Below are 5091 nucleotides of genomic sequence, written 5' to 3'. Positions count from 1 at the left end.
GCGCCGGCGCCGCCCGGGCCCGGGGGCGTGGTCAGTGAAAGCCCAAGACTCCGCGTGAGGGCGTGGCTAGGCTGCTGCGGGCAGAGCGGCGGAGACTTGGTCTGGGAAGGGGCGGGTGAGCGAGGTTGAGGGGTCGCGGGGCGGCGGGCCTGGCCGCTCTCTGAGTCCGCGCGTGGAAAGGCAGGGGCCGCAGTGGAGCCCCGGGTATGGGCCCGGCTTTAGCCAGGAATGAGTGAGTGCTACAACCCATCGCTCAGGGAGGGCCAAGCTGCTCAAGTTTAAAGGATTACTCACCCTGTAACTCAGCCGAAGCAGGCAACTCAGTGTTGCTTGGCGGGTGCGTGGCTGCTGGATCCCATTTGCGTGTGTTAACACATTTCCTTGCTTATTTAAATCTCAGTCGCCCAGAGAATTAGTAGCGCTGCTGGCCACACTGCGGGAGTCACATCCTTTCAGAGTTATGAAAGACCCTTAGGGCTTCTCTTTCAAAACAAAACAAATGGGGATTTTCCTTTAGTTGGGATATAATGTTGTATTCCTAGAAAAAAAAATGTTTTTCTAAACAGTGAAGTATAAAAAGCTCTGCAAAATCAACATTTGGGAACCATCTGCAGGCTCTTGCCTCTCTTGGACTATCTCTTGTCCTAATTTTAGTCTCCCTTGGCCATCCTTCATACACTATCCGTTGCTTAACAATGAAGACTTGTGTTTTTAAATGGTTTCAGTTTTCTGCTTTGAGTTTGATTATTCAAATAGCTGTTGACAACTAAGTTGGGTCCAGGACCTTAGAGTCGACATTATGTTGGCTCTGCTTTTAAAATATACCCCCAGTTCAATCACTTCTTGTCACTACTTCCACTACTACCCTGATCCAGCCTTTCTTTTTCATCCAGACTCTTGCAACCGGTTGCTTAGCGCTCACTCTTCTGTTCCTACAGTGTGCACAGGAGTCCCCAGCATCCATGGCTTTGCCTTCCGGTGGTTTCAGGCACCTGTGTCAATGGCGGTTCCGTCTGGAGGCAGATGACCTTCCTTCCCACCTAGTGTCAGAAGGTCAACAGTAGCCAGATACTGCATCACAATGCCTGTCATTCACCTCATGTCTCGCTTCATCTCATCACTAGACCTTTTAGCATCTCACAAGAAGGGTAAGTACAGTACAAGAAAATATTTTAAGAGATGTTCTGAAACTTGTATTATAGTAAAGTGATGTAAGCATTTTATTTTATTTTATTAGTTGTTAACGCCTTACTCTGCCTAATTAATAAATTAAACTTTATTGTAAGTATGTATGAATAGGAAAAAACCTAGTCTGTATAGGGTTCAATACTGTCCTCAGTTTCAGGCATCCACTGGGGCGGGGGTGTCTTGGAATGGATCCCCCAAGGATATGGCCAGGGAATGCGCGCATAGGGCCTCAGTGCCCTCAGAGAAAGGCTCTAATCACATCGTTCTTCTTGCTGGTCTTCAGTATGCATCATGTAGCTCTGAGCTCAGGATCTTTGCATCTTCCATCTTTTCTGCCTTGCAAGGCTCTCACTCCCCGGTGAGCTGCCTGGCTCTTCTCACTGTTTTCAGAGAAGACTTTTCCGGGCCACATCATCTATCAGAACACCTCACCTCTCTGCCAGTAATGTCTAACCTCTTACCATGCGTCATTTCTCTATAAGACATTTATCATACCAGCGGCCATTATATCAGATAGTACTTTGTTCATCAGCCCCGCCTCCACTTTAGAATGTAAGTCTCTGCCAACAAAGACTTTGCTTTGTTAGCGGCTCTATCCCCAGTGCCTAGAAATGTGGCCTAGAGTAGAAGATCTGGGAATATTTGGTGGTGTAAGGACACAAGTCAGACTCAGCCTTCCCCTGTACTTAAAGGGGAAGGCACCGGCTTCTCCGTATGAAAAGGCGCACATTAAGGAGGGACAACTCCTGCTGCGTCCAATCGGGAGAGGCCTGCTGATACCTTTGACCTTTCAAGGGGCGGGCCTAGTCACACCCTACGTGGGGGTCCTGGGCCCATTGATTGGTCAATACTCCGAATGTTGTGATTGGCTCCCACAACTGCCAGTATTGATGGGGGGGGTAGGGATTGGAGTGCTGTGCCTATGTCGTCATTTCCTATAACTCCCCTTCCCAAACTCATAAAACCCTGCCCTGCCTTTGTTTGGGGTTCTCTCTCCAGGTGGCCAGCGGGTCAGTGGAGTCTGTGAGCCCGACCTTAAGCCTGTAATAAAGCCCTTTGTTTTTGCAGGCATGACTTGGTCTCCCTGGTAGTCTCTGGTCTTCTTCTGGGGGGGCGATATTACAAATTTGGGCACAACAGTGGGTGAAAGAATCTCAGGGTGAAGATGTTGAGATAAAAATTAGAAGTGGTAGCTGCACTAAGGGTTCAAAAATACTCTTCAAAAAAATTGTCCAAAAAGACCTGTCTCTGATCATGAGGCAGGGAAATGATGACTGATGTAATAAAAATGGCAAACTATTTATAACTTCCTATTTTGGATTTTTACAATAGAATTGAATGGGCATTCATGGAAGTGGGAGGCTGAGAGGAGACCAAAAGGGCAAGACCCAAGTAGGAAGAAGGGGGCAGATCACACTACCAGGAGGGTGAGCAGGGAAGAGAGTGTGCAGGAGGGAGCTTGAGCTTTGGGCTCTTCTGTGGTATGCTAACCCCCTCCCTAGATGAGAAGCCACTGGGGGCCAGGCAGAGACCCTCTGTCAGTCATCTCGTAGTGTTTACTGGGCACCCCATAGGTGTTCAGTGGAGGGAATGAAGGGGCAGGAAATATGAGGGGTACATGTCTGGCCATTCTGCCCATTCCCAGCTCAGGGTGGAGGGTGGATCTGCTGGGCGGTAGTGAGTGTCCAGCTCCACTTTCCATGTCCAGACCCTAATACAAGGAGAGATGCCTGGGGTTCTAGCCCCACTAGCAAACATTCTGTGCCCCTCCCACCATATCTGGTGATTGACAGGAGCTGCCTTGCTGACCCTTAAACCAGGGCCATGTACAAGGATGGGCTGTCTGGGAGCCTGAGACCCAGGAGAGCAATACCTTGGGGGCACAATACCACAGTCTCGGCTTCTGTAACTGTGATGCACATGCCCTCTCACTGCACAATTGTTATGCACTGGGCTTCAGTGAATGGGGCAGGTCTGGTGGGGATCTAGAGATATTTAGGCCCATGCTGCCCGAGTCCTCTTTCTTACAATCCTATGGCAGAGGGAGTCTGGAGGGAAAACAGAAGAAGAAATGCTAGTATCACTTCTGAGAGGGGTAGAGGTCCTGGAGAACAAGAAATGCCTTGAGGAGAACTGATCACAGAGCTGAATGGTAACTTTAGGAGGTGCTTCCTAATTTAGAGAGAGGGAAGAGAAATAGGCAGTTCATCAGTGGCCCAAGGGGGAAGCAGCTGGGAAGAGGTGAGTGGTCCCCACAGTCATAATCGTCATCTAGTGCCGGAGTCCAGCTCCAGCAGGTCCAGGGGTCCCTGAAAGGATGGACGGTGTTGGTGAAAGAGAGTGAGAGAGCCTGGAACATTTTTCTTGATCACCAGGCAGGCATCTCTGCTATGTCTGCTTTGGTGTCTTTTTTTATTGGTCAAGCAATAACATGACATCAGAAAATAGAATTTTTTACAGTGGCTAATTCCTCGTGATAGATGCTTTGATCATCGAAAGTGTACAGAAACAAGTTTTACAGAAGTATTTTTGTAGAACCATCCCATTCATTCTTGGCATCAGTCCCCAAGATTAAGAAAGTAACAAACCTATCATTTTGTATGGGTTGGTGTTTTGCCAATAATTATGACTTTGTTTTTAAGTAACAAGTTATAACCGAGTCATGTAATTTACTTACAGTGAGGTTGAGTAAATTTTATAACCAAGAGAATAACAGGATGTTTTTAGTAGAAAACAGGATAATATACATATTATTTAACTTAGTAGTGCTAAAATTAAAACATATGTTAAATTGTATATAGATAGGCTAGGAGTTATTTTATCTAGCTCATTAACCACAAGAGAAAGAATGCTTGTTAACAAGTTGCTCTAGAAAGCACTTTCTTGATATAAGCACAGTGGGGCCCCTGTGTGTTGGCCTTGCACGTGGGTTTCTAGTTTTTTATCCATCTTTGTAACTGAAGTCAGTACTAGGGAGGGTATTTTTGGCTCCAATTAGCAAAGGTATATGTAGCAACTTATGTCCGTTCCTTGTCTGTTTCTTATCTCTAAGTTAGGCTCTTCTTCTCTGGGCCAGGTTAATTGTAACTCTTGTGTTCTTAGCCCCCCTTGTTATTTATGTCTTGGGACTACAAGGCTCATTAGAAGAGCCTTTTGGCAAATGTCTGCAGCACTTTGATCTAAAATCTCTTATTCAGGGGCAGGAATATGCTTTTTCTTATGGGGTAACTGTGTAGGGAATATCAGTCTGATTTGGAACATTGTGAGGCCTAATCAATAACAGCGGTCGCATTCCCAATATGAGCCAATAGTAGAAGGAGATGCCAGTTTCGCTTGATGGCAGCTGTGCAAACATCTTCCATTTCTTCGCTGTCACTACGTCATCCAGCTAGGCCAACGTGGCTCCCAGCAATCTAGACTCATCATGTTAACGATAACCAGCTTCCGGGTAGCCATGATGCTCTCCCACCAATGCTAAGGCCTGCTAGCCCTTCCTTCTCCATTCACCTGGCTGAAGGCTATGCATTGCCATCCTCAATCCCATTCATCACCCAAGTGACACTTGGATGTTCCCTTTCACCCAGAGACAAAATACACTGTGTGTCTTTTCTCAGGCTCAGAAACTTTATCAGGACAGCTCTGGCTCGGAATGTCCTGAGGGTGGGTCGGACCCCACTATTTAGCAGGAGGATTGGCCTAAGGTCAAGGGACTGATCTCTGGTGTTCATCACTTCCATCATATTCCAAGCTTTATTTTTTTTTTAGAGGGAAAAAAACAGCATGTAATTTCTATCCTTGACGGAATGTATTAAATAAGCAAACACCCCCAACAAGCAAAACAAGTACTATAATGTAAAAATATTGAAAAAAAGAAAACCCTCTCACATGCATAAATGAAAGATT

At 46.4% G+C, this 5091-nt stretch overlaps 1 long non-coding RNA gene across 1 annotated transcript in view; it reads left to right on the top strand.

The window, feature by feature from the left end:
- The first annotated feature begins 79 nt into the window (after positions 1-79).
- LOC115283631 overlaps positions 80-5091 on the top strand; it is a 32286-nt gene continuing 27274 nt past the window's right edge. Inside the window, exons 1-2 of the long non-coding RNA XR_003905037.1 lie at positions 80-115; positions 939-1148. This is a non-coding gene — a long non-coding RNA (uncharacterized LOC115283631). The remainder of the gene's footprint in view (positions 116-938; positions 1149-5091) is intronic.

The sequence above is a fragment of the Suricata suricatta genome, chromosome X (assembly GCF_006229205.1).
Source record: "Suricata suricatta isolate VVHF042 chromosome X, meerkat_22Aug2017_6uvM2_HiC, whole genome shotgun sequence".
Taxonomy (NCBI): Eukaryota; Metazoa; Chordata; class Mammalia; order Carnivora; family Herpestidae; genus Suricata; species Suricata suricatta.
This window is presented reverse-complemented; position numbering and strand designations above follow the sequence as displayed.